This window comes from Cynoglossus semilaevis, chromosome 8 (genome assembly GCF_000523025.1).
Source record: "Cynoglossus semilaevis isolate Cse_v1.0 chromosome 8, Cse_v1.0, whole genome shotgun sequence".
In the NCBI taxonomy this organism is placed as follows: domain Eukaryota; kingdom Metazoa; phylum Chordata; class Actinopteri; order Pleuronectiformes; family Cynoglossidae; genus Cynoglossus; species Cynoglossus semilaevis.
The window spans coordinates 10,029,796-10,030,010 of record NC_024314.1 but is presented as its reverse complement, the minus strand read 5'-3'; positions in this window follow the sequence as shown (position 1 = coordinate 10,030,010).

Below are 215 nucleotides of genomic sequence, written 5' to 3'. Positions count from 1 at the left end.
CCGCCTCCTCCGGGGGCCCCCCCCCCCCCCGCGGCCCCTCCCCACGCCCGTGCCCCACTATTTGAGAAGCGCTGCCCCTACAGCCGCTGCTTGTGCTGCTACAGTTGTGACCCATATTTCCTTGTTTGAAACAATGTCAGAAGTCTTGCTTGATGTCAGAGCAGTTAGCCATGGAGCTACAGTTGTAGCTACAGGAGGGGGGCGGGGGGGGGGGG